The following is a 27,920-nucleotide window of genomic DNA, read 5'->3' as shown; positions in this document are numbered from 1 at the left end:
GTTGTGTAAGCCAAATTTCCCTATTGTTTAAAGTCATTTTTAATAGGGTTTTCTATTTCTTACAGCTGAAAACATTAAAACTCATAGAGAGGTCTGGAATGATTCATCTCCACAGCATCCAATACTGGGCACATAATGGGTCCCTAGTTGATTGATTAAGGGAACCATTTAAAATGCATGCATCCAATTATTACCTAGCAAAACAACTATTTATAAAGAAGTCCCTCTGAAAAAGGGTCACCCTCTTCCAGCATCTCTGGCAGGATAGCCATCTGCAGTTTATTTTACTTGAAGTCTTAGTGACATATAATAATAATTAGGAGGCCCCAAGGCCGTTTCAGCTAAAGAGCATATAGACTATGAACTGACCCTGACCCAGGCTGGTAACCAAGTCTTTGCTGGTGAATGCAGCATTTTCTGAGAATCCCATAACTCTGAGAGAAGCACTGAGAAAATCAACACACAATGGATCACTCAGATATTTGTAGTCACCTTGTAACAGTAGGTTCTACTTTATAGTTTGAGATACAGTTGAGTTCCAATTGCTTTGGCTGCCTAACAAATTACTCCAAAACTTAGTGGTGTAAACTACCATTTATTATGATCACAGATTTTGTGAGTCAGGAACTCAGACAGGGCACAGCGGGGCGACTCACCTCAGTGGGGCAGCTTGAAGCCTGGAGCTAGAATCATTTGAAACGTCGCTCACTCGCCCAATCACAGGCCTGGTGGTTGCTGCTGGGAAGATTCAAGGAGCTGAGGTTTCTCTAACCTCTCTCTCCTTATGGTCTCTCTATCTGGTCTCTCCAGTAGGGCAGCTTCAGGGTAGGTGGACTTCTTACATGTCAGCTCAGGACTCCAGGGTATAGGTCTGGAGAGAGAGAGAGCCAGATGGAAACCATGGTGACTTTTACGACCTAGCCTCAAAAGTTATGTAGCATCAATCCACCCCATTCTATTGCTCAAGGAGTTCAAAGTTCTGCCCAAGTTCAAGCGGAGGGAATACAGACTCCATTTCTTGATGGAGGAGTGTCAACATTATATTACATTGTAAGGAGAATATGTGTCATGTGATATGAACTGGTTCATGCTCCATCCTGGACATTCACCATCTCTCTATAGGGCCTGTGGGGTTTCCAGGAGGTGAAGGCAAAGAAATATAAAGTAGGCCTGTCCTACAGCTGACACCTCTGTCAGTCTGCCTCCGTATAGCAAGATGCCCGCTCTCAAACTGGTTTGTCCCCAGTGGAGCTTGGAGGGGTTCTTAATAATTTATGGAGAAAGTTCCTTCAGGTTCTTGCCTCGGAGAAAGGGATGCAGATTTCTGTAGCTCAAGAGAGCTCAGGCTGAAGTCAAACCCAGAGGAAGCCCTGGTGCTTGGGGACTGGAGTCTTCTGTCTTTCAGTTGTTGCCACAGATTGGAGTGGTTGTTAAGAGGCCAAAAAATGAATCAACAGGCTGATGCTGCCCGTGCAGGAATTTTTAGAGTTTATGAAGCACTTCAAGCTACATGTTTTATTGACAGATCATTTTAAACAAGCATTCGAAGTTCATTTCAGCTCACTAAGCAAGCAATCTGTTACTGGAAACACACAGAGATGAGAGGAAGAGGAAGCTGCCAGGTAGAGGAAGCTGAGTGGTGGTGGGGCCGGAGTGGTGAGGGTGGGGCTGGAGCCCGGGAGTGGTGAGGCCGGTGGCCAAGGCAGGGAGCTGTCCCAGTGTGCTTTTAGGAGGCGGGCGCAGAACGTGACCGTGCTTCCCATGGGGAGCAGAGAGCAGAAATGCAAACAGATTACACCGAAGTCAAAACAGTGATGCTAGAGAGAAAAGGCTGTATGTCTTGAAGAGGAAAAGGAATGTCTCTTTTTTTACTATTATTTAAATTCAATTAGCCAACATACAGTACATCATTAGTAGAGTTTAGTAATTCATCAGTTGCATATAACACCCAGTGCTCATCACATCACGTGCCTTCCTAATGGACATCACTCAGTCATCCCATCCCCCTCCCCCCCCCCCCCCCAGCAATTCTCAGTTTGTTTCCTAGAGTTAAGAGTGTCTCATGGTTTGGGGCGCCTGGGTGGCTCAGCCATTAAGCGTCTGCCTTCGGCTCAGGTCATGATCCCAGGGTCCTGGGATCGAGCCCCGCATCGGGCTCCCTGCTCCATAGGAAGCCTGCGTCTCCCTCTCCCACTCCCCCTGCTTGTGTTTCCTCTCTCGTTGTGTCTTTTTCTGTCAAATAAATAAAATCTTAAAAAAAAAAGAGTGTCTCATGGTTTGTTTCCCTCTGATTTCTTCTCAGTTTTCCCTCCCTTCCCCTATGATCCTCTGCACTGTTCCTTACATTCCGCATATGAGTGAAACCATATGATAATTGTCTTTCTCTGACTGACTTAATTTGCTCAGCATAATACCCTCCAGTTCCATCCACTTCAATGTAAATGGTAAGATCTCATTCTTTTTGATAGCTGAGTAATATTCCATGGTGTGTGTGTGTGTGTGTGTGTGTGTGTGTGTGTGTGTGTGTGTGTGTATCTCACATCTTCTTTATCCATTCATCTGTCAATGGACATCTAGACTCTCTTTCCATAGTTTGGCTATTGTGGACACTGCTGCTATAAACATTGGGATGCATGTGCCCCTTCGGATCACTACAGTTGTATCTTTGGGGAAATACCTAGTAGTGCAATTGCTGGGTTGTAGGTTAGCTCTATTTTTAACTTCTTGAGGAACCTCCATACTGTTTTCCAGAGTGGCTGTACCAGCTTGCATTCCCACCAACAGTGTAAGAGGGTTCCCCTTTCTCCACATCCTTGTCAACATTTGTTGTTTCCTGACTTGTTAAATTTAGCCGTTCTGACTGGTGTGTATCTCATTGTGGTTTTGATTTGTATTTCCCTGATGCCAAGTGATGTTGAGCATTTTTTCATGTGTCTGTTGGCCATTTGTATGTCTTCTTTGGAGAAGTGTCCGTTCATGTCTTCTGCCCATTTCCTGACTGGATTATTTGTTTTTTGGGTGTTGAATTTGGTAAGTTCTTTATAGATCTTGGATACTAGCCCTTTATCTGATATGTCATTTGCAAATATCTTCTCCCATTCAGTAGGTTGCCTTTTAGTTTCGTTGACTGTTTCCTTTGCTGTGCAAAAGCTTTTTATCTTGATGAAGTCCCAATAGTTCATTTTTGTTTTTGTTTCCCTTGCCTTTGGAGATGCGTCTAGCCAGAAGTTGCTGCAGGCGAGGTCGAAGAGGTTGCTGCCTGTGTTCTCCTCAAGGATTCTGACGGATTCCTGTCTCACATTTAGATCTTTCATCCATTTTGAGTTTATCTTTGTGTATGGTATAAGAAAATGGTCCAGTTTCATTCTTCTGCATGTGGCTGTCCAATTTTCCCAATACCATTTGTTGAAGAGACTTTTTTTCACTGGATATTCTTTCCTGCTTTGTCAAAGATTAGTTGACCGTAGAGTTGAGGGTCCATTTCTGGGTTCGCTATTCTGTTCCATTGATCAATGTGTCTGTTTTTGTGCCAAAGGAATGTTGAAAAAGAAAACCAAAGCTGGTGGCATCGCAATTCTGGACTTCACGCTATGTTACAAAGCTGCAATCATCAAGACAGTAAGGAGTGTCTCTTTCATCAGCATTCCTTTAAACATGATAAACCCCAACCCCTTTTACTACAACTTAAGCATTGCTGCAGTGAAACCAATATCACCAAAAGTCAGATACCAGTGACAAGGAAGTTTTCCATGTCACGTGCGTAACGATATTGAAAAACAAGAAGCAAGCAGTATAGAGGGAGAGTGAATTCCTAAAGGTAAACATGCTAAACAAATCAACTTGATCTGGCAGACCTAATTAGTCTCAAGGGAGATTGATGCTTGGGTTTGGCTAAACGGGATGGTAAGCCATGTCCAGGAGGTCCTGGAAACAATATTTGGCTCAAAAGTAATGGACATTGTTTAGGATGTGTTGAATAGCAGGTCTTCCTAAATTAGGACCTAACCTCAATATGTGCAGAGAATTTGAAAGTAAGTATAATTTTAAGATTGGCAGAGCTAGTCTACTATGGAAGGCCTGACGAATCTCACCGAAGGGGGAGAGTCAAAGGCTAGAGCCCTGGGAATAAAGCCCTAAAACAGGAAGATCAAGTAAACCTAAGAGTGTTCTAGTTAGAGCTGCCATAGATGAGAGTCCAGGGTCACCCAGAGTCTGATCTGGAGGAGAGTGTTTCCCTGGACCACCAGGTTGGGGTGTAGGCCCTCACACACTTGGGTATCATCAAAAAGTGACAACAATCCTTTTCAGTCAGGATGGCTGATACCAAGGAACTCAAAAGAACAGGAGTGACGCCCCCTCAGGGACAGCAAGAGACACCGGGGGATAGGTGACCACTGAGAGTGCTGTAGAAGACAGGCTTGCCTCCAGCCAGAAAGGAAGCTAAGGAGGGTTAAGTGGTTGTCTAGGTAGGGGTGGTTCATCCCATTATTGTGATCTCAAGCTGAGATGGCCTAAGATCCATGGACTATATTATGTGATATGTATATATTATTTGCTGATTTGTATAAATACACAAAAAGCTGATACACATAAGTCTGTGTAATTTCTTTCTGAGTGTAGGGGAGGCCCTTGGCAACAATGTGCTTGCAACACTCAGCTCTAGCTGCAGGGAGAGAGACAGTGGCGCAGTGTCTTGAGTGTATCATCCTGCACATCCCATTGGAAGACTGCAGCGTTTTGATCTTTAAGGTCTGGCCTGAAAAAAGTCAGCATCAGTGTGAGAAATCCAAGGTTTCCAAGTGTCTCTCCCTCATCTTCAACTTTTAAGAACTAGATTATAAAAATTAAATACTCTTTTTTGTTGAACAAGCCTCTCCCTTAAATATTCTAATTTGGTTGATTTCATTTGAGTGTTCCTGATTGACTTTCTATTTAAACCATCCATATTTTCTTTTTCTTTAAGGTTTTATTTATTTATTTCAGAGAGAGAGAGAGAGAGCGAGTGAGGGGAGGGGGAGGAACAGAGGGAGAGGGACAAGCAGACTCTGTGCTGAGCGTGGAGCCCTACTTGGGGCTTGATCTCATGGCCCCGAGATCATGACCTGAGCCAAAATCAACTGACTGAGCCACCAAGTGCCCCTAAACCATCCATATTTGCTTTTTAAATATGAAAGAGACTTTTGATGGCTGAGAAACTTCTAAGATCCTATTCCCATAGAATGCTCCAAAGAAGGCATTAGTGAGGATAAAGAAACACCAGTGGGGTAGGTTTTCATTTAGCTTGGATCCTGTGGGAAAAGTTAACTGTCCCCAGAAAGCAACCCTGGGCTCTGTGCCAGGCAATAGGTACTGGAGGAGAAGATGACCCATCTGCTGGAGTTAGCCAGCACCTGGCTCTAGACTCTCAAAGATGATTCTTAACGAGGTTCTGTTCTGAAGACTGAAAAATAAAGGTCACCTTGGCACTGGGGAGAGTTTAGAGAGAGGATATAGGGCTCAGGAATAAACAAAGGAGGGGCACCTGGGTGACTCTTGGTTTCCACTCAGTTCATGATCTCAGTGGAGCCCCAAGTCCGGCTCTGAGCTCAGTGGGGAGTCTGCTTGAGATCCTTTCCCTCTGTCCCTCTCCCCACTTGCGCTCATGCTTTCCCTCTTAATTCAATCAATCAATCAATCAATCAATCAATCAATCTTAAAAGAAAAGGTATACAGGGACGCCTGGGTGGCTCAGTCAGCATCTGACTCTGGCTCAGGTCATGATCTCAGGGTCCTGGGATTGAGCCCCGCGTTGGGCTCCCCGCTCAGTGAGGAGTCTGCTTCTCCCTCTGCCCTTCCCCCTACCAGTGCTCATTCTCACTTTGTCTCTCAAATAAATAAATAATTATTTTTTTTTTAAAAAGGAATAAACAAAGGAATTATAGGTAGTTTTTCCATGGTCAAGTGTAGGGATGCTCTTTTTGTTAAAAAGTATTTTCATAAATTCCCACAAAAAGGTAATACCCAGTTATATCTGTAGTGGGTTTTTTTTTTTCCTTAAGATTTTATTTATTTATTTGACAGAGAAAGACACAGCGAGAGAGGGAACACAAGCAGGGGGAGTGGGAGAGGGAGAAGCAGGCTTCCCGCGGAGCAGGGAGCCCGATGCGGGGCTCGATCCCAGGACCCCGGGATCATGACCTGAGCAGAAGGCAGATGCTTAATGACTGAGCCACCCAGGCGCCCTAAGAAACACTTTTTAAATTATTATTATTAGAAACACTTTGACAAACAACCTCCTCGGTGAAATTTCTCCCACATTCATCATGATTTCCTCAGGATAACTTTCTAGAAGAGGAATAGCTGAAGGTGCATTTAAAACAATGTCTTATGCTCTTCAGGCAACTTGTGTCCATTCCCATTTCTATTAGCAGCTCATGTAAGAGGGTCTGTGCTCCCCGCTCTCGCACCATGGGTGGCCTTCTGCCTAAAATTGACAGCTTGATGGTGGAAAATCCCCGTCTCCCTGTCATATGAACATATATTTCTTCAGTTTTTGGAGGTTAATCTTCACTTGGGTCGGTCTTCACTTTGCAGTTATATTTTCATATACGCCCTACACTATTTCCTCAGGAAAATTCTTAGAAGTGGAATTGCAGAGTCAAAGGAAATACCCTCTTTTTATGGCTTTTATTCTGGTGCCAAGTTGCCCTCCAAGAAGGTTGTGCCAAACTACATTTCCTCAGGTAGAGTAGGGGAATACTCATTTCCCCACACCCTAACCAACACCCGGTATTAATGCTGCTATTATTATTCTGTATTTACAAATTTCATTATGCAATATGTAAGGAGCAGGGGTGGGCTATCAGGGAGCAGATGTCAGCCATGGCAGGGTGTAGGCTCCTGGGGGTCACACATCTACCCTTTAGTTGCTTAATCATGGGGGTGTGAAGCAGGGTGCCAGGGCAGCCAGAGGGGTGGGGGAACTCAGGGGCTCTGGGCAGCACCTCTTCATTAACGAGTCTGGAGGTATTATGCTGCATGAATAGAGAGTATGGCTTTAGCAGAAACACCTGCTGCATATCCATCCTGGTCACGGCTCTAAAGTGCATCTCTTTCATTATTTATGAAGTGGAATGTTTGCCATTTATTGACCATTCGCATGTTTTTCTTTTGTCAGTTACATTTTTTTGCTCCCTTTCTAGTTTTTTCTTACTGATTGGTATAAACATTTTGTAGATGGATTGCCATATATATTGAAAATATTTTCTCCAGTTTGTTATGTAACTTTTAATTTTAGCTAAGGGTTTTTTTCCCCTATGAGGAGATTTTTAAATATTTTATTTTTTTAAAGATTTTATTTATTTATTTGAGGGAGAGAAAGTGAGTGAGAGGGAGAGGGAGAGAGAGAGAGAATCTGAAGCGGACTCTGGACTGAGCACAGAGCCCTATGCAGGGCTTGATCCCACAACTGTGAGATCCCGACCGAAACTGAAACAGACAGAGTTGGACGCTCAACTGACTGAGCCACCCAGGCGCCTGAGATTTTTAAAGATTTTATTTATTTGAGAAAGAGCAAGAGAGAGAGGGCGAGGGCACGAGTTGGGGGAGAAACAAAGGGGGAGGGAAATGGAGAGAATCTGGAACCCAGTGTGGGGCTTGATTCTGCGACTGGGAGATTATGATCTGAGCCGAAATCCAGAGTCAGACTCTTAACCCACTGAGCCACTCAGGTGCATTTAAATATTTTAGATGTTAGTCATATTTAATTGGTCTTTTTCTTTTTATGGTTTTTGCCTTGGTATCATGTTAATAAAGCTTTACTTTTCACCAAGATAAAAGTATATTTACTTTCTACTTCATAAATTCATTTTCTACATCTAAATCTTTGTCTGTGATTTATGTTGACATATGGTATAAGGTATGGGTATAGTTCTTCTCTCTGCCCCTAAAGGTTTATCCAGGTGCCTCATACCATTTACTTGAGATGATTTACAATCACATATCTAATTTTTGTATGAATTTGGGCCTGTTTCTGGACTTTCTATCCTGCGTTGCCAATTTGTTGGTCTGTTTCTCTACCATACCACATTGTGTTTGATCTTTTACTTTTGTAGCCTATTTTAATATCTGATAAGGTGAATACTAAACAAATTGCATTTTCAAATATTTCTTTGCTATTTTATCTCTGTTATCTTCCGGCTGAACCTCCAAATCATGATGTCAAGTTTCAAGAAAATTCTATGTGCATTTCAACTGGTATCAAAACAAACTTACAAACTATTTGAAAGGAATCAATGCCACATCATTAATTTGACAACAGAGTTTTTGAAAACCCAAACAAAATATTTTGTTACATTCCAAATTTAATGATTCTTTGAAGTCACTTTTCTCCATGGACAGTAATCCCAGTGGTAGGCTCCCTCCCTCTCCCCATCCCCAGTGTAAGCAATCGGGAAATTTATTATCTTACATATTTGGAAGTTCTGAGGTCAAACACACTTCAGGGCTCGTTGATTCAGCCCCCCAACAATGTCATCAAGGTCCCAGCTTGTGTCCATCTTTCTGCTCCTGCCATCTGGACTTTCCCGGCTTCCTCTTCAGGCTGCTGGCAGCGGGGTGAAATAGTTCCAGTACTGCATCCAGACGCAGCAAGTCCAGAGAGAAAGGGGCTGTCTCTCAATCTTTTTCCTAGGAAGGAGGAATTTTCTGAGAAGCTTCATGCTTTTTTCCCCCTTCTTCATTGCAAAAATGGGGTCACCAGCCCCATCTGAAACCAATCTCTACTGGGGGATGGAGGCCACCATAATTGTTTAAGGCTGAGCAGAACATACCCTGAAGGTGGCGGTGGCGCTGGTTGTTCATAATTGGAGATCTTGGACCTTGAAGTCTAAGAAGATAAGCGTGAGGGGCAGTATAGAAGACCTGCCTGCCTATTAAGCTGCCTAATTTAAACTCTCAGTTTTATTGAGTTAATATTACTGGAAATTAAAAATGTCTTTTGACTGATGTATATTCATCATCTCCTGGATAATTCCTCACAACAGGTATGACCTGATCACCCCAATCTCTCCTAGCTTTGGACATTCTAGTCTATTCCGAGGGACTATTTAACCGAGCTGCTTTAAATGTGGCAGGAAAAGTTCTACATGCCACAGCTTTTCTGTGTCAGTGCTTTATCACGATGTGGTCATTTTTCAAAGGTCTTTTGATTGGTATTTAGGGATACAGACCTAAGTTAAAAGAGTGAATGGCACTAAAAATGCAAATGTTCAACTGAAGTAAGAGTCAGGTGAACAAACACTTCTAAGCATTGGGTAATTTCCCATGTGCACGGCAAATAAAGGCAGCATTCTAATTTATTTCTCTGCTTGGTAGCTGGTTAGGTTTCTTTTGACATTGACAGTAAGATGATATCTTGATTTCCACAACATTGAAATGTGAAAAATCCTGTGTGTTAGAACGGAGCCAGAAGAATAGAACGGTGGCTTATATACTATGTCGGGTCACAGAATCAAACTGAAAGTCCGTCCTGATAATAACTGACTGAAACTGACAGGAGGCAATTCAAGAGGGTGAGATGTTAAGTCACACAGTGTATTAAAAAATAATCAGTATGATGTGGGGGATCACTCTTCACAACAGTACACTTGAAAAAGATGTGAAGGACTTTGATGACATCAAGTTGAACGTGAGCTATATAACATACTGGATAGTAGCTGGATAACATTTTCAGATACTAATTATTTTTACCCTGTATATTCCCCCTACCCATTTGTACACTTAAGCAAGTAGTTTTCAGAAAGCCTAATCTTTTAGGAGAACTCGATCTGAGGAGCTCAAAGGGAGGAGGGTAATTCAGGGCAGAGTCAGGGAAGATTGGTATCCTCCCCCAAGCGAGAGATTTTTCCAGACTGACAGGGGGTGGAAGAGGTAGAGAGCAGTTGGACCCCAGAGAACAGCTGGACTCCACGCACATGGACCCTCCAAAAAGGATCACTTACCGTTGTGTGGCATGGTCTCAGCGTGGAGTCCCTGGGTCCAGACAGCCATGGGAACAGAAGGCAGTGATCCTTTCAGGGGAACCTGTGGGAACAGACAGCCGAAGACCAATGGGTCCCTCTAGTCTTATGTCGGTGATATCCTGGAGCTGACTACATGATATCCTGGAACTCTGACATAACACACCGAGAACACACCAAGGATAACCAAGTTACATTTTCGGCCATGCTGTTGGGAAGGGGGCATGGAATCAGAAACCAAGTCATAAAAGATCAAGAGGGGGTACTTCTTGCACCCTTGAGCTTGGCCACTGAGATACCCACAGCTCATAATCTTGGGCTGAATGGACAGTGGCAGTGCACGTCCTGTGTGCTGGGACCCTGCATTTCATTCCAGGGTTCTAAGTACACAAGCCAAAGGCAGTTCTTTCCTACTCTAGGGCATGCTCAAGATGTCTTCCCCCACCTCGGTCTCCCCCACCTCGGTCTCCCCTCTGCCGGGATGTGGCTCATGGGTAAAGAACTCACAGGGCCTTCTTGCTGGGGCCTGGCCTCTCTTTGGAGGAGGCTTGTTCTTCTCTTGCGGGGTCTGTGTGAGAAGACGCTCCAGCAGCTTCTGCCTGCCTGGGAAGCTGGAAACGCCTGAGGTGGATCGGATTTACTCTGACCTTCCACTCTGAGCCCTCTCTGTCTCTGGAAAGGACTGAGTTTAAGTGTGGGCCTTGGAATAAGGGCCCAGGAGGCAGCTTCCGTTTGGTTTTAAGACAGGCCCTCAGGCTCACAGCTGGAGGCTCATAGCTGCACACACTTCAGTCCAGCTCAGCAGGAGACCAACTGGAGCTTGGGGCAAAAGTGTGACTGAATAAGGTGATTTGAGGGAGGCTGACAGAGTGGTGTGTTCTTGGTAAGGGGGAAGACCACTGTCCCCACAGCCTAGCAAGCCTATTTCACTACTATAATGTCTAGGAGAGACCAGTCCCAAGATGGAAATTCACCTTCCCTCAAACATAGGAAGACCAATCCCATCAGCCTGCATTCCTGTTTCTGGCAGGCTCCACCCGAAATCTGAGACTCCCAGGGCATCACCACCCAGAAAACCTACCTCTGCAAGGTGGCTCTCTATATTCCCAATCTGACCAATCTTCTCCCTGTCTCTGCCCCCAGTCCTCCTACTATGCCTTCTAGAACTCTTGATCTGTCACCAGAAAAACTGCTTGTGACTGCAACCTGTGCTTTGAACGGAACTTGACCTTGCTTCAGGAAAACCTGGCTATCTCCCGAGGACAGTGTCCTTTGTGCACCTTTCTTAAGGCCCACCAGGGTGCAGAAGCTGGGTAGGGATCCTCCTTGCTCCTCATGCCACTCCCAGGCAGTTTCTCCTTCCTTCCTCAAAACCCTGCAGTTGCGGTGAAGCATGTGCCATCAGACTCTAATCACAGGCTATCCCTCTTTCTTAAAGTCACTGACCCACCTTCAGTCATTCCCCCTTCTTCACTAGGATTTTAGTGGTTAGCTCACCGTCTGTCTCTCCACTACTGCTCACATTAAGCATTGTTGGTGACTTCAACCAGCCCATCTGATCTCATCTCCTTCCCCCACTCTGCCCTCTAACAAACTGGCCTCATTGTTATCTTCAAAATCAAGCTAGTTCCTCCCTAAGGGTCTTTGCATGGGCTGTTTCTCTATGTGTAACACACTTGCCTCATATAGTCTCATGTCTCTCCCTCACTGCGTTCTGATCTTAAGAATTAACTTTCAAGTGAGATCTTCTTTGCCCATCCTATCGAAGATAGCCACCCATCCCCATGGCTTTACAGCCCCTAATCCTGCTTTATTTTTTTCTCTCATAGCACTTACATTTGTATACAACATTATATATTTGTTGTTTGTTTGTTTGTTTGTTTGTTTTTGCCTGTTTCCTCTACTGGAATGTAGTAAGCTCATGAGAGAGAGCAGGGGCTTTTCCTGTCTTATCATTGTATCTCCAGTGCTTAAGCAGGAACTGCACATAGAAGGTACTCAATAAACCTATTTCGAATGATTACTTGAATTAAAGAGAAGGATTTTCCTGGCATGTTCCTGTGCATAGTTCTTTAAGAACCTGTGATAGAAGTGAATGGCCCTGGTTCTTGGTAAATAGTAAGATGGTAAATACCATCTCATGGTAACTAGCAAGGTGAAGGTGAAGGGTTAGCCCGATCTGACTGAAGTAACTGAAGGTGCATCTTCAGAAATGACTTAGGAAGGATAGGCTATGGTCTTTAAATATTAAGAAATATCACGTGAAAGAGGGATTCGTTTCATTCATCATTGCTCTAAAGCTCTACTCTGCACAATTTTAAAAATTGTTCATCTGTATCAGTAAAATATTTTCAGCATCTTTTTAGTAAATGCATCCTTATTTACAAATTGCATGCATATTAATCAAGGATGATGACAAGGTAACCCAAATTTTCTCTCTTGGGAAGATCGAAAGCCCACTTCTGACGGTAGACCACCCGCTGGGTCCCTGGGAATTCTTCCTGCACCTGATGGCAATTGGCTCTTGTTTCAGTTCCCCATGGGGGACCCCTACAGTCCTGTCCCCAATCCTGTCTTGGACGTCCTCCCTCCTTCCTTCTGCACGTGGCCTTATCACTGAGGGTCACCTGAGCACATGTCGTCCTAGGACCTGAAAGCACCTCCCGAACATTACTATAGGAGGAAACACTCTTGAATGCTGAGAGCCCTCCAGCAGTGGAGTGTGCTGGCCTCTCAGGAAGTGTGTATAGTCTAATCACTGAGCTTGCTCAGGTGACATGGCTTCCTGGAAATTTGCTTTTCCTGGAAATTTGGACTAGACCTATGTTTCTCAAAGAATGCTGTCCGCAGCCGAATCAGCTATGCGTGTGAGGGCGCCTTTGTGGAGGGGCTGTTAGAAATGCAGATCTCTGGGCCTCTCCCAGACCGCCTGCATCAGTGTATCTTGGGGAAGGATCTAGGAATCAGCAAGTTGAAGTTGAAGCCTGGCTGGATAAAACATACTGGGATGTCCACCCCCACTCTAGAAGTCCATGATTCAACTTCTAATGCCGTTTACTAACTGGGACCAGCTGGAAGCCCTGGAGCATGTTAGTTAACTATTTGAGCCTCTGTTCTGTCATTTTTTTTTTTTTTAAGATTTATTTATTTGAGAGAGTGAGCACACATGAGCGAGGGGAAGGGCAGAGGGAGAGGGAGAGAAGCAGACTCCCCGCTGAGCAGGGAGCCTGACTCCGGGCTCAATCTCACAATCCCGAGATCACTGTCCTGAGATCATGACCTGAGCCAAAATCAAGAGTCAGACGCTTAACCGAGGGCACCACCCAAGCGTCCCTGTTTTGTCATCTCTAAAAGAGAGGTTAAGCTGTAGTCTCTCTTAGCTCTGGAGTCGCACGCCTTTCTTTTTAAAATGTTTCATTTTATTAAAATTTTTATTTTACAAATTGAGATGAAATTGACATATAACATTGTTTTAGTCTTAGGTGTACAACATAATGATTTGACACATGTGTCTCGTGAGATGATTATTGGAATAAGCTCAGTGAACACCCATCACCACACATAGTTGCAAGTTTTTCTTTCTTGCGAGGAAAGCTTTTAAGATCTACTCTCTCAGCAACTTTCCAACGCACACCACAGTACTGTTAACTAGAGTCATCATGCTGTGCATGACATCTCTGGGACCGTGCCTCTGTTTTCCACCTTGTCTCTCTTTATTTGAAGCTTTGCTTATAGCTGGGTACACTTGAGCATGTTTAAAAACGTTTTGTTGCAGTGAAATAAAATATAGTAAGTGCTCAATAAATTTTTGTTGATTGATAGCTTGGTTTAGGGTTAGTCAAAGGAGACCATTCAAAGCAGGAGGAAAGCCACATCTTAAAAGCCCGGAGCTTCCCAAACCTTGGCTCGCTTCAGAACTTCACATGAAAGCTGTTATTTAAGTTGTGCTTCTGAAGTGGGCTGGAGGGAGGGGCCATGACTTGCCATCACAGGACAGCTGCGGGCCCGTCAACGCTCTGTTAGCCAGGCCTGTTGCCTGAAAGAGCTTTTCCCTGTGTGGCTTTATCAAAGGCCGCAGGCCAGCAGCTAGCCACACAGAGCTGTTCCTGTGTGGGCACAGAGACACCTCGTCAGGCTGCCCCTCGGAGGAGCCACAGGGCTGGCTTCCATCCCCTACGTAGGGAGGAAGATGCAGGAGGAGAAAGGGGCCTGTGGTGTTTGTCCAGGTCCCACAAGCAGCAGGCAAGACCCGTAATATTCACGGTCACACCTGGGGATGTGGAAGCTGGTGTCTTTGGCTGCAGTGTCTCCATCTACTTTGTGTTTAAGACGACACTTAGGAAAGAGGAGAGCTGCATTTCTGAGTCAGGGACGTTGTATGTGGCTGGGAGTCTGAGGGAGGCTCCTGTGTGTGGGGACCGACATGACTCCTGTCTGCCAAAGACAGCTGTCCGGCAGGCCAGATGGCCTGCTTGGGCACCTGGGCTCTCTTCTCAGTCTTGCCTTCTTTGCTGGAGAGTCGGCATTCAAGAATCCAAGACCATCCGGGTGAGCTGTTTCTGCTGATGGTGAGGACCCCAGTAGAGTGACTCAGGGACTCTCACCCCTTGCTGTCAGGATCTGGCCTCACACAAGCCAGACTCAAGAGTCCTCAAGTGCCCCCCCCCCCACTTGGGTCCCTTTGTTGTTCTTCTCTGAGGCCCCTGCCTACAGAGATAAACTTCCAAGACTCCCCAGAGACGCGAGGACTGGATGACATCCCAAGTGTCTTTTTTCCAAACATGTTCCCCCCAGGGAAGAGAATTTGCATTAACTTAGCACCTACTATGTGTGAGGCACCCATTATGTGTTTTACACTAATGCTCTCCAAAGTGGGGTGTGAGATCCCTAAGGATGACCCTCTGGGGAGCAGGAAGAACATACTAGAACTTCTATTTATATTTATTTTCTGATCTAAAAAATAGGAAAGAGATTAAGAACACTTGTATTTAATGGAAACTAGCTGCTTTATGCCCGGCACATGAGGCATCTTGAGGTCAGAATGGGGGTTACAACCACTCCGAAGGCTGATGGTGACATCCTCGGGTTTTCATTTGTTCATTTCTAGCATATTGAGACAAACCGCAACGAACATGCCTGTATTTAGGGATTTCAGAATAATCCTCACCAGTGGCAAAGCTTGGAGTTGGACCATGTTGACCTGACCCCTACTCATTTTAGCAGGTGAGAGAAAAGTGTCAGGGAGTAACCAGTTTCATGTTGGTACAGGCTCCCTTAGGGGGCCTGCGTGAAGAATGGAGAAGACCAAGGTGGGTGGTGAGACCAGTTTTGCCTGGGACAGTAAGGGTTTCACCAAAGGGGAAATGTTTTAGATGGCTCGAAAACATGTTCTTAAATTTGGCTGCCTATCAGAAACATTCAGAGAGGTTAAAAGAAAAAAAAAAAAAGGCTGATTCCTGGACTCCTCCCCAAACCCATCAGGTCAGTGTCTCAGTGGGGAATACTGAGAACCCCCTGTGTTTGCCCCAACAGCTTCCCTGTGGTCAGACACCCTGGCAAGGCTGGCAGGACAGGCCTGGGAGCCGGGTCAGCCCCGGGGGCCTCCACTTCCATCCAGCTGCTCCTGCCCTCTGCAACCCTCTTCCTTGGGGCTGGGCTTGGGGCCTTCCAAATGGAAGGCCAGGTTCCTCCCTGCTACTCTGAGCACGTAACTGGGTCCAGAGACCAAGGTCCCAATGACCGGGCAGGAGCCTCCCAACTCCATGATCTATGCTGCACCGACTCACTTACTGCCATCTGCCCGTGGACTATGCATCCAGAAAAGATTTCTTTGTTAAAACACACAACGGTGAGCCTGCTTTGGCCCCAGGCTTCTGTGTCATAACTCTTTTTTTTTTACTGGAGCAAAAAGAAGTAGCACATTATTGTTCTTCAGCTCCATGTTTTCTCATGGATCAAGAGAGCAACAAGCACTTTGTGTGAACAGAAAAGCCTGCTTTGTTGTCTGAGGACAGGGAGGTGAGAGAGCTGGGGAGGACCTTCACAGGCCATAAAAGAGACACACCACACGCTTGAGGCGCCTGGGCGGAGGGCTTGGGAATGGGTGGGAAGAAATCATTTGCACCTATTCACTGGCTCATCAGGGTTTCGCACATTTCACTAGTAAAAGTGACCTTGGCAGGTCTGTGTCAAGGTTCTCCGGCAGAGCCTTGCTACTGGGAGGGCCATTCTGGGACAGCTTTATGCAACGATGATGTTACTGCAAAACGGAATGAGTTGATCAAGCTGTTGAGGGTGCTTCGGTGTTTTAAGATACCTCGGTGCTAAGGATATGACAATTAGTAGTGTGCTTTCCACCTGTCATCTCTTCCCCATGACCTGTGAGGGGACAAGGTGGCTGTTGACTTCGCAGTGACAGAGGAGGCCACCAAGGCTCAGAGAGCCTGAGCTCCCACAGCAGAGCCAAGTTCAATTCCTGATGCTTGTGTTTTACTTGACTCCACTGATGTCAGAAACCATGCAGTATTGGAAGTATTTCCCTACGTTATTGGCTTTCACAGGTCTGTATTTTTACACACTGGATAGTCTTCAAGAGAACGTGAGGTTGATTCAACTGATAAGTTAGCACAACCTCCTAAGATGTGTACATGACTTTGAGAAACATTCCTCATGAACATAATTAAAATTTTCAACAGCACAGAAATGAATAAACAAGTCAGCTAGGTCTCCTCTCTTTCTACCTCTTACTAGATAAATGCTCTTATTAGAACACCGATTCTCAAAGTTTAGGGAGCATGATCACCTGGAGGGCTTGTAAACCAGATTGTTGGGCCTCACCCCTGGAGATTCTGATTCAGCTGGTCTGGGTGGGGCCTGAGAATTTTGTTTCTATTAAACTTCCTAATGATGCTGATGCTGCTGGTACAGGGACCTCACTTTAAGAATCACTGTTTTATAGTGTTTTTATTTTTCCTATGTGTACCTCTATAGCTCTGCATGTATATAAACCCAGTTTTTTAAAAGGAACCCATTTACTTACTCTTTTGAAATTTGTTTTTATTTAACAAAATATCCTAGGCATCATTCCAACTCTGTAGATTAAGATCTACATCATTCTTTTTATTTTATTTATTTTATTTTTAAAGATTTTATTTATTTGACAGAGAGAGACAGCAAGAGAGTGAACACAAGCAGGGGGAGTGGGAGAGGGAGAAGCAGGCTCCCCACTGAGCAGGGAGCCCGAAGTGGGGCTCGATCCCAGGACCCTGGGATCATCACCTGAGCCGAAGGCAGATGCTTAACGACTGAGCCACCCAGGCACCCCTTATTTTATTTTTTTTTAAGTAGGCTCTACACCCAGTGTGGAGCCCAAGCAGGGCTTGAAATGGACCCTGAGATCAAGACCTGAGCTGAAATTAAGAGTCAGATGCTTAACTGACTGAGCCACCCAGGGCACCTCTATGTTGTTATTTTAATTTGCATGTCTCTATTAGTGAAGTTGGGCATATGTTATTGGCCAGCTGTATTTCTTTTTCTGTAATATGCTTGCTTATATCCTTTGCCTGTTTTTCAGGGAAAGGGAATTCAGAATGGCAGAAAAATTCATGGCAATTTCTTCACTGCGTTGGGCATAGCTTGGGCTCCTGACACCTTGCTGAAGCATTTTGGAGGTGCCACCGAAGAGAAACAGGAAACAACTCAACACCAAAAACACCCCCAAATAATCCAACTAAAAAAATGGGTGGAGGACCTGAATAAACATTTTGCCAAAGAAGACAAGCAGACGGCCAAGAGACACATGAAAGCTGCTCAACATCACTCATCATCAGGGAAATGCACATCACAACCCCAGTGAGAGATCATCTTCCACCTGTCAGAATAGCTAAAGTCAAAAAGACAGGAAATAAGCATTGGTGAGACGGTGGAGAAAAAGGAATCCTCATTCACTGTTGGTGGGAATACAAACTGGTGCAGTCACTGTGAAAACAGTATGGAGTTTCCTCAAAAAACTGAAAATAGAATTACCCTGTGATCCAGCAATGGCACTACTAGGTATTTGCCTAAAGAAAATGAAAACACTAATTTGAAAAGATATATGCATTCCCTATGTTTATTGCAGCATTATTTACAATAGCCAAGATATGGAAGCAACTTGTGTCCATACATACATGAATGGGTAAAGAAGATGTGGTGTACATACACACACACGAATATTACTCTGCCATAAAAATAATGAGATATTACTGTTTGTGACAACATGGATCAATCTGGAGGTTATAATGCTAAGTGAAATAAGTCAGAGAAAGACAAATACCATATGATTTCACTTATAGGTGGAATTTAAGAAACAAAGCAAACAAAGAAAAAAAGAGACAAACAGGGACGCCTGGGTGGCTCAGTCGTTAAGCGTCTGCCTTCGGCTCAGGTCACGATCCCAGGGTCCTGCGATCGAGCCTCACATCGGGCTCCTTGCTCAGTGAGGAGCCTGCTTCTCCCTCTCCCACTCCCCCTGCTTGTGTTCCCTCTCTCTCTCTGACAAATAAATAAATAAAAATCTTAAAAAAAGAAAAAAGAGACAAACAAAAACCAGACTCTTAAACAAAGGAAACTGGTAGTTGCCAGAGGGGAGGTGGGGGGTGGGGAAGAGGGTGACATAGATAAAAGGCATTAAGAGGCACAAAATTCCAGTTACAGAATCAATAAGTCACAGCGATGAAAAGTCCAGCATAGGGAACATAGTAACACTGTAATACTGTTGTTTGGTGACACATGGTGACTACCCTTACTGTGGTGAGCCCTAACTAATACTTGGAATTGTTGAATCATGTTGTACACCTGAAACTAATCCAACACTGTATGTTACTTGTACTTCAATAAAAATAAAATTCAATTAAGAAAAAAGGAGAAACAGGAAACAAGCCACAGAAATGAGCAACCCTGATTAGAGGAGTGAGTTTAGAAGAGCAAAATGAACAGAGATTGCTGAGGCCAGAGAACAAGCCTGAAGGGGCAATGAAAAGGAAAAAGCCTTAAATTTCTGAGTGGTGAGTCTTTCGAGAAGGGTGGTTGACATGTACGTACTCCTTCTGCCAGAATGTGCCCCAACCCGAATTTCCATAGGTGGGCTTTATTCAGTTTAAGGAAGTTCCTTCTCATTATAAGTGCCAGTCCTTGTCTCCATTTCTATTCTCAGCGACATTTCAACTCAATGGGAGATAGTTTTGATGCTGGCCCTCTCACACTTCAAATTGTGGAGTATGATCTTCCAAGTACCTCTATGTTCCTTTTTTTTTTTTTTTAAGCTAGAAAAATGTAAAATACAGTGGTCAGGTCAGCCTGATTTCATTTAATGAAAAGTTTGGGGCTCTTTGTACTGTAGTGTTTGGAACCGTTCTTCCGCCTTCCCCAGGAGCATGTGGTCTCAGTACTTTTCAGGGCTCATTTATGGAGCTATGTCCTCTGCCTGGATGTTGACTCTGGCACCCGAGTTAATATGACAGCAGCTCAGCCCAGCAGCGGAGAGGTCCCCTCTCTCCAAGGACCTGAGCAAGTGTTTTGCATTCAGGGAGTTTCCATGATGGCATATAACCCAAACATCAGCCCTCCTTGGGTGTGTTCTCGGTCTCTGCTTCACTGCAACAGTCTTGACTTTGATCTCATTACTGGGCTCTTAGCTTATTCCTCAGAAAGCATCCTCTTGTACCCAAAGCAGGAGTGAACAATGCAGTAAGAGGAAGGTGCTGTCAAGGCTGTGGGAGCCCCTGACTTCCGTCTCCTATGAACAGACTTAAGAGTCCAAGGTAGAAAACGTAGGCACTGTCAACTCCTTCCAACTCCTCACTGCCACATTCCCCCAGTGGCTAGATCCTACCAAATCTTTAAGATCTATGATCCGCTTCTTCATCTTTGTTATCCCTGGTTTAGTCTAGGTCCTTTCTTCCTTTCCTGAGTGAATGCATCGGTCTGCCGGCTTCCTCCAGTCACATCCTTCTCCCATCCATTTAGTCATATAATCATTCAGTTATTCATTCATTCATATGATGTTCTGTGAGAACTGACTTGTCTCTGTGCCAAACACATTCAAGGAATGCCACAAGGCTGTGAGTTATTAGTTACAAAGAAGACATCCAGGCTATCAGCCCTCTTGGTTCAAAGGAGTTGGGGGACTTTCCAGGGTGGGGTTTCACAGGCAGATGAACTTGAGGTGGGCCTTGAAGCATGTGTAGGTAATGTGGAAAATTCAATGAGTCATCGGCCTACCAGTTAGTCCCCATTATTTCTTGCTGCAGTGGTGTGATTTGTTCACCTCTATGCCCAGCAAGGCTGCTTCTGACTTCATTTAGGTCACTTTTAGTTAGGTCTTCAGTTATTAGGAGGCCAAAGTATTGTGCAGGTGGGATGTAGCCCAGTGCAGGTGGGATGGCTCTTTCCTGGCTTGCAGTAATGGGGTCACAGAAGGTGCCATTTGTTTCTCTGATTTCCCCAAGGTCAAGCCCGTAGGCTGGCTTGAGGGAGAAGACGAGGGTCAGGAGCTGGTGCGTGGGTCAGGGAGCTTCTCTTTCATTCTTATCTTAAGCCAGAGAGTGCCCAGCACATCCAGAAATCATGAGCACCCAAGCTGGGAAGGCATGTTGGCCATCAGCTAGGTCAGAGGTCAGGCAGGTGATGTAAATGAGTGAAACAGACCCCTGTTCGCATAATAAACATGTAGGAATAGGCTTCATTTTATGAAGAAAGTTGCTCTCTAGAATTTTTCCTGATGCAGATGGACCTCCTGGTTGTTCATTTTTCTTATGGGAATGGAAAAAGAAAAACCGTTCTTATTGAAATATAAACCACCTGATACTCAGCTTTCCCAGGTTGCAGGGACAATAGGCTGTACTAGGAATGTGAACTGGAAACGAAATGACCATAGGTGGCACCAAGTGGTTATTGCCAAATGGGAATCCTGGAGCAGTATGATAGGTCTCCTGATTTCTCAAGAGAAACCTGAAACATGATTAAAAAAATTTTAATCCCTTTGTTTCTTGCACGTGTGCACTATAGGAACACAGCGGGAAGCAGAGTCTTGTGATAGAGGTATTTGGGGTTAGGAGTGCAGGGGGGTGGGGTGAAGATGCAGGGAGATGGAGCCAGGAGCAGGGGCTTTTGAGGGACAGAAGCTGAATTCTGATCTAGGTGAGAAACAGGCAAATGAGATAAAAAAGAACACTATAGAAAATGCAGAAAAGCATAAAGAAGAAAATGAAAATCACAATCCTGCTATACAAAAAATTAAGAAAGTGAAATTAGAAACCCAGGGGCGCCTGGGTGGCTCAGTCGGTTAAGCGTCTGCCTTCAGCTCAGGTCATGACCCCAGGGTCCTGGGATGAAGCCCCGCGTTGGGCTCCCTACTCGCTGGGGAGCCTGCTTCTCCCCCTTCCTCTGCCGCTTCCCCTGCTGTGCTCTCTCTCTCAAATAAATAAAATCTTTAAAAAAATAAATCAAGAAAAAAAGCACGTTAGACTCTTGATTTTGGCTCAGGTTATGATCTCAGGGTCATGGAATCAAGCCCTGTGTTAGGCTCTGCGCTCAGCACAGAGTTTGCCTGAGATTCTCTCTCTCCCTCTGCCTCTGCCCCTACCTCCCCACCCCAACACACGCATTCTCTCTCTCTCTCTAAAAAAGCCCCATGTACAATTGTTGCACCAAAACAATCAAGTATCTAGGAATAAATTTAACTACAGAAAAAGCACTAATTTTTTTTTTTAAGATTTTATTTATTTGACAGAGAGAGACACAGCGAGAGAGGGAACACAAGCAGGGGGAGTGGGAGAGGGAGAAGCAGACTTCCCTCTTGAGCAGGGAGCCCGATGCGGGGCTCGATCCCAGGACCCTGGGACCATGACCTGAGCAGAAGGCAGACATTTAACGACTGAGCCACCCAGGTGCCCTCAAAGCACTAATTTTTTAACATTTTTCCTTATGGTCTTTTTTATTGCCTCTTACAGTCATCTTTCCTGATGTTAGATTATGATCATTTCCCCCTTATCATTACAATCTCTCTGCAAACTTCCTTTTGAACGCTGATATCTCAGTGCAGTGAGGAGGCAATGGCTCGTGTAACTTTACATATTCAAATTGTGTCTGAATAAAACTCCTTCCCGAGTCTTGGCTGGTTGCTCCGTTTGCTCACTGAAATGTGTCACCTGTCATGCTCGGGCGGTAGAAGGGCTGCACGCCGTGCTTGGGCAGCGGCTGGCGTGTAGGGAAGGGTAAAAACTGGCAGAGAGAGAAATCTAGGCGGGGGGCGGGGGAGCAAGGCTGAGCCAGTCATGGCAGATCTTTAAGTGGAACTATAATCAAATTTAAATCATGCCCTGAGTGTTAATCCCTTTAGGAACGTTTAATGACATAAACCGCATGGGTATAAGCCCCACATGCTCCTGGGCTCCTCAGGGGCTCTAGGAGTGGGTGGGAAGCTTCTGCATTCGCCTCCCGCTAATATTACTCTCAGATGGCACAGCTAGGCGCGGAAGAAAGGATACAGGCAAATCCATGTCCAGTCTTGAAGGACGAATTGAGGTGCCGGCTGAGCAGCAATTCTTTTTTTTTTTTTTTAAGATTTTATTTATTTGACAGAGAGAGACACAGCGAGAGAGGGAACACAAACAGGGGGAGTGGGAGAGGGGGAAGCAGGCTTCCCGCCGAGCAGGGAGCCAGATGCGGGGCTCGATCCCAGGACCCTGGGATCATGACCTAAGCCGAAGGCAGACGCTTAACGACGGAGCCACCCAGGTGCCCCTGAGCAGCAATTTTTAACAGTTAGCCAGCACTGTGAGCTGCCCCCCACCCCCGCCACCCGAAGCTGTCCCCTCTGGGGCAGGTGCCCCTGGGGCCGCTGGAGGGGAGGGGGCCCAGGGAGGAGGGCCTGCCAGAGTCCCTCAGGAACGAGGTCGTCACATGCCCTTTGAGTCTCATCCTTGTGTCTGTCACCTCTCACTGCCCTCTGGTTTAGGGGTGGGGGGCCCTGGCAGACACACTATACCTGCTTTGTGACTACGTGTGTCTCCCCGAGGGTGTGTTCCCGGTGCCTTGTGCAATGACTGCGGAGTCGCGGGGCCCACGTCGGAATGCCCCTCCTAGGCAGCTGACATGGTGAAACCTGGCTGGCCCAGCCCCCCTGTGAACGCTTGCTCCCCTCATCGCTACTGCGTGCCCTGAGCAGACACTTGACAGGGTAGCGGAAATGGGTTTCAGAGAGCATTCACAACACACCTGTGTTGAGTGAGATTTTGTTGTGTGCATGTAGCACGATTCCCAGGGATCAATGAGGGTGACACCAACAAAACAAACAGATGTGTAATGTAGATTGTTTGTCTTGCTAATGATAATACGATAGCTATTTATTGAGTATTTGCTATGGGCCAGTCTTTGGGCTAAGAGCTTTTATACATTAATTTATACATTTAAGCCTCACAAAACCTCCCTGAGTTAGGTACAGTTATTACCCTCATTTAAAAAAATTGTTCGGGGGCGCCTGGATGGTTCAGTTGGTTCTATCTGACTCTTGATTTCGGCTCAGGTCATGATCTCAGGGTTGTGAGACTGAGCCCTGTGTCCGGCTCTGTGTTCAGCAGGTGCTTCTCTCCCTCTCCCTCCCCTCCCCCCCCACATTCTCTCTCTCTTTCTCTCAAATAAATACATCTTAAAAAATTGTTCTGAGTTTTTTAATTAAAAACTTTTAAATTAAAAAAATTATTATTGAAGTATAGTTGACATACAGTGCTGTATTAGTTTCAGGAGCACAACATAGTGACTCCAATTCTATACTTTACACAATCTTCACCAAGTTAAGTGTAGCTACCATCTGTCTCCCTACACCATTATTACAATACTATTAACTGTATCCCCTATCCTGTACTTTTCATCTCTGTCACTTATTTATTTTATGACTGGAAGTTTGTGCAAAATTAGGTGAAGGGGATTAAGAGGTACAAGCTTCCAGTTATAATACCCTCATTTCAATAATGAGGAAACTGAGACCCAGGGAAGTTAAGTAATCTGCCCAAAGTCCACAGTGGTGGGGCCCAGACTTAATCACAGGCCCAGGTACTTGACCATGAAAACATGTTCATAGGAATTAACTGTAAAATAAAGAAAATATTGAACTTACATTGCTTATATTGCTTTATTTATCACTGTCTCATATTAAGTTTTTTTTTTGTTTTTTTTTGTCTCATATTAAGTTTTAAGGCTGTAAGTTTAAAGGAGAAAAGGAAGACTTTCCTGAGCAAGACAGGAAACCTAGTACATGGGCAGATTTGAGGATTTGCAGAAGTCGTGTTTGTAACTCATTTAACATACATAAAAAACTAGCCAAAAAATTTGCATGTAATTGACTTAGATGACGCCCCTTTTCTGAGTGCAAAATTTGGAAGACAGCTTGTACTTGACTGGAAACTTTGTCCAAAATGAACACAGATAATCAATGGCAGTGTGGATGTTGATTCTAAGAATAGCAGAGAAGAAAACCTGATTCAGATGGAAGAACTGCTAAAGCTTTGTGGTCATTACAATTTGCAAACCCACGAAAGCAAACTGAATTTGCTCCAGAAACTGGAAAAAGAGAAAAAAATAGGCTCACAAGGAAGGCAACAGCTGGCTCTGACAGGTGAGTGACGCCAGCGAAGGGTGAGGCCCGTGGTCACCAGGGTCTCCTGATTTTCAGGACGTGTCTGTGCTTGTCCTGCCTGGGGTCCCACCAAACGTGGGGCTCAGTGCTGCTGAGACCTCAAGCGGCTATACGAGCAAATTGAAATCAAAGGAGGAGAAATCATTCATAACAAACATGCTGGATAATTTGTGGCATCAAATTATCGGATCTTGAAAGATCTCTTCTCTATTTCTTTTTTTTTTTTTTTTAGATTTTATTTATTTATTTTAGAGAGAGAGAGAGAGAGAGAGAGGAGAGGGGCAGAGGGAGAGGGAGAGAATCTCAAGCAGACTCCCCACCGACTGCAAGCCCGATGTGGGCTCCGTCCCACCACCTCAAGATCACGACCTGAGCTGAAACCAAGAGTCGGACACCCAGCTGACAGAGCCACCCAGGCTCCCCAAAGGTCCCTTCTGTATTTCTAAAACTGTCATTCTAAGATACATTTTAAAGTTGACTGCCAAATGATGAAAATTTGAAAACCACCTCAACATGCAAGTGTGCACTAATGTTGCATTTAGGGAGCTTTAAGGTTCATTATTTGATGTAAATTTAAATGGGCTGAACTCAGCAGTCAGATTTAAGCCTGTCTGGGACAATGTTCACAAGTAGGTAAAGGCGGTCCTCCATCGGCACAGTTCAAATGTCAGTTACCATGGTGTATACTGAGTAGCTACCTGAACTACAAACACCCCTGCTAGCTATTTGGTCCACAGATCATTATGTAACAGATGTGCTTCACGATCAGTGACCAATCACGGTACTTCTCTCATTTGCAGCTAGAGGAACCTCGTGAAGGCACGCCTAATGTAAATGGGGAAACTAGTTGTGAGGAAAAGGATGAATAATGGCCCAAAGGAAGTGATGGTAAAAAAAATTCACAGTAAAGGAAATTGCAGAGAGATTTTACAATGTTGAAAGCACAGCTGATAAAATGGCAGAAGCGGATCCAAACTTAAAAAGAGTATGCCAAGTTGCAATGGTATAGAAAAGATGCTTACTCAGTATCATAAGGTAACAAAAAAGGCAAGTACTGTTCAAACTACTCTCGATTAGTTGTTTACAATGAGATAACACAAATCTCGATGTTTCTGATGTTTTAAATTATAGGGTACTAATACTTATTACAATTATTCATTTTATTTTACACTTATAACTGACGGTAAGAGTTTTTAATATTTTGACAGATCTTTAAAGGTCACAGAACAATCATTTCCCCCATCAATTATTAAGATTACTTTGAATGGCCGTTTCTATGGTCTGACATTACTGTACAAGGCAAGGATTGTCTGTAGCTGGGGACAGTGCCTACTTCAGAGAAAATTAATTTTGATACAACTAGGTGGTTGAGTGTTAAACCATTTTGGAAATAATCTACATATCTCAGTGCTAAAATATTTCTTCTCCCTATTTTTCCTCAAAAAAAAAAGTTTTATTATTGTATTTGTTCATTATGCCTATTTAGGAGACCAGACTTTTAGTGAGCATGCAAAATATTAACAGAGAAAAGTATATCTAATTTAGAGTACTCTGTAATAAATGCTGAGTTTTGGGAAGATTAAAAAAAAAAAGACAGGAAATCCAGAACCAATTAAGAAAAGAGTAGACAAAATCACCTACACATATAACAGTTTTTTTAAACATGGCAGAAGACACCATAAATAAAGTCAAAAGACATTTTGGGAAAGTATTTGTAATACAAATGACAGAAAAACAGTTAATATCACACAAAAAGATTGTACAGGTTAGGGGTGCCTGGGTGGCTCAGTCGGTTAAGAGGCTGCCTTTGGCCCAGGTCATGATTCTGGGGTCCTGGGATCGAGCCCCACGTCGGGCTCCCTGCTGAGCGGGGAGCCTGCTTCTCCTTCTCCCTCTACCTGCCACTCCCCCTGCTTGTACTCTCTCTCTCTCTCTCTCTCGAATAAAAAATAAAAAATCTTAAAAAAAAAAGATTGTACAGGTTATAAGGAAAAGAAAAGCCAATTAAAAATGAATTAAAAATTTGAATAATAATTCAGAGAAGTGTAAATCCAAATGACCAATTATCATATGACAAGACGCTCAATCTTATTGTCAGGAAAATGCAAATTAAAACATCATTGGTATGCTTTTTCATATATCAGACCAGTAAAAGTACAAAAAGTTTTCATATATGGGGTTGATAAGGATGCAGAAAATGAACACTCAATCTATGAAAGAAGTGTGAATTATTGCAATTTATTTGTAAACTGTCCTGGCAATATCTATTAAAATAAAATATACACTATGGTAGACACTGTTAGTTGCCTACCCAATATCCACAGCTTTTTTCTTCCTTTCCAGTAGAATCATAATTTTGTTTATGGAAGCAAGGTGATAAATTGTAATTGATTTAAACCATCAGGACAATACTGTTTTTTCCCAGTTACTCAATTTCCCAGTCTAGCAGTGTCATATAACCCACTTCTGGTCAAGAAAATGTAAAGGAGGGGCTCCTGGGTGGCTCAGTCTTTAAGTGTCTGCCTTCAGCTCAGATCATAATCCCAGGGTCCTGGGTTCGAGCCCCGAATCAGGCTCCCTGCTCCATAGGAAGCCTGCTTCTCCCTCTCCCACTCCCCCTGCTTGTGTTCCCTTTCTCGCTGTGTCTCTCTCTGTCAAATAAATAAATTCCTTAAAAAAAAAAAAAAGACAATGTAAAGGAAAGGCTGCTGACAAATCTCTGGAAAGGCCTTTGTTTTACTTTGCTTATATAAGATACAATTATGAAAGTTACTACCTTCCCCCCTTTACCTTGAATATAAACATGACTGATGCCTGGAGTTTGGCAGCCATTTTGTAACCATGAGAAAGCAAGTGTGAGGACAAAATGCTAACACGCTTAGGATAGCAGAACAGAAAAACATATGAGAGCTTGGGTTCTTCAATCACTACCCATTACTACTTACCTCCAGACGTTTGTAACCCTTGTTTAAGCCTCTGTTAGTTTCCATTATTGATCGCCACATATACCTCTAATTGGACACATACATTCCTTTTGACTCAGGCAATTCTGTATGTGACTCCATCCTAGAGAAATGAAAGTACCAGTATGTAGAGATTTATGCAGAATTTATGTATAACATTGTTTTTGGAAGCAAAGAACTGAGAACAAATGGAATGTCTATCAGTAGCCAGATGGCTAACTAAAATGTAGTACATCCATACAATAAATTGTTATATAACCATTAGAAAGAATGATTTAAAAGGAA

At 44.2% G+C, this 27,920-nt stretch overlaps 1 long non-coding RNA gene and 1 pseudogene across 1 annotated transcript; one reads left to right on the top strand and one right to left on the bottom strand.

The window, feature by feature from the left end:
• Window positions 1-787: 787 nt before the first annotated feature.
• Window positions 788-27,734, bottom strand: LOC141373602 (uncharacterized). The gene is made up of 3 exons (XR_012379782.1): window positions 27,618-27,734; window positions 9,981-10,062; window positions 788-871 (listed from the first exon to the last, which is right to left on the bottom strand). It is a non-coding gene; the product is annotated as an uncharacterized lncRNA (long non-coding RNA).
• Window positions 24,292-24,839, top strand: LOC112821169 (ARL14 effector protein pseudogene; annotated as a pseudogene).
• Window positions 27,735-27,920: the final 186 nt, after the last annotated feature.

Source organism: Callorhinus ursinus, unplaced genomic scaffold (assembly GCF_003265705.2).
Source record: "Callorhinus ursinus isolate GAN/ISIS: 27379988/994484 unplaced genomic scaffold, GSC_fseal_2.0 scaffold10, whole genome shotgun sequence".
Taxonomy (NCBI): Eukaryota; Metazoa; Chordata; class Mammalia; order Carnivora; family Otariidae; genus Callorhinus; species Callorhinus ursinus.
This window is presented reverse-complemented; position numbering and strand designations above follow the sequence as displayed.